At 55.6% G+C, this 394-nt stretch overlaps 1 protein-coding gene across 1 annotated transcript in view; it reads right to left on the bottom strand.

Annotated features, from left to right (window-relative positions):
• LRCH4 (leucine-rich repeats and calponin homology (CH) domain containing 4) overlaps nucleotides 1-394 on the bottom strand; it is a 5,006-nt gene that overhangs the window by 1,559 nt on the left and 3,053 nt on the right. The gene's annotated exons all lie outside the window — the stretch shown is intronic.

Genomic DNA, 394 nt, shown 5'->3' with positions numbered 1-394 from the left:
TTCCCAATCCCATCCTGTTCCTATTCCCTGTCCCACTCCCCAGTCCCTGTTCCCAATCCCATCCCTAATTCCCATACCTGTCCCCACTCCCCATATCCCAAACCCATCCCCAAACTGTCCCAAATCCCCCTTTAATCTCCAGTGCCCAATCCCAGTCCCCTGTCCCCATGTCTCCAATGCCATCCTCCATCCCAATCCCATTCCCTGTCCCCATATCCCCAATTCCCATCCCTGTACCCATTCCCATCCTTAATCCCTGTCCTCCATCCTATTCCCTGTCCCCATGTCTCCAATCTGTGTCCCCAATCCCCATCCCTGTTCTCCATCCCAATCCCAATCCCTACCTCCACGTCCCCAATCCCCGTCACCCATGCCAATCCCTGTCCCCATCCCT

The sequence above is a fragment of the Haliaeetus leucocephalus genome, unplaced genomic scaffold (assembly GCF_000737465.1).
Source record: "Haliaeetus leucocephalus isolate CR32 unplaced genomic scaffold, Haliaeetus_leucocephalus-4.0 Scaffold333, whole genome shotgun sequence".
Taxonomy (NCBI): domain Eukaryota; kingdom Metazoa; phylum Chordata; class Aves; order Accipitriformes; family Accipitridae; genus Haliaeetus; species Haliaeetus leucocephalus.
Note: the sequence above shows the minus strand (reverse complement) of the source record. Positions and strands in the feature narration are given on the sequence as shown.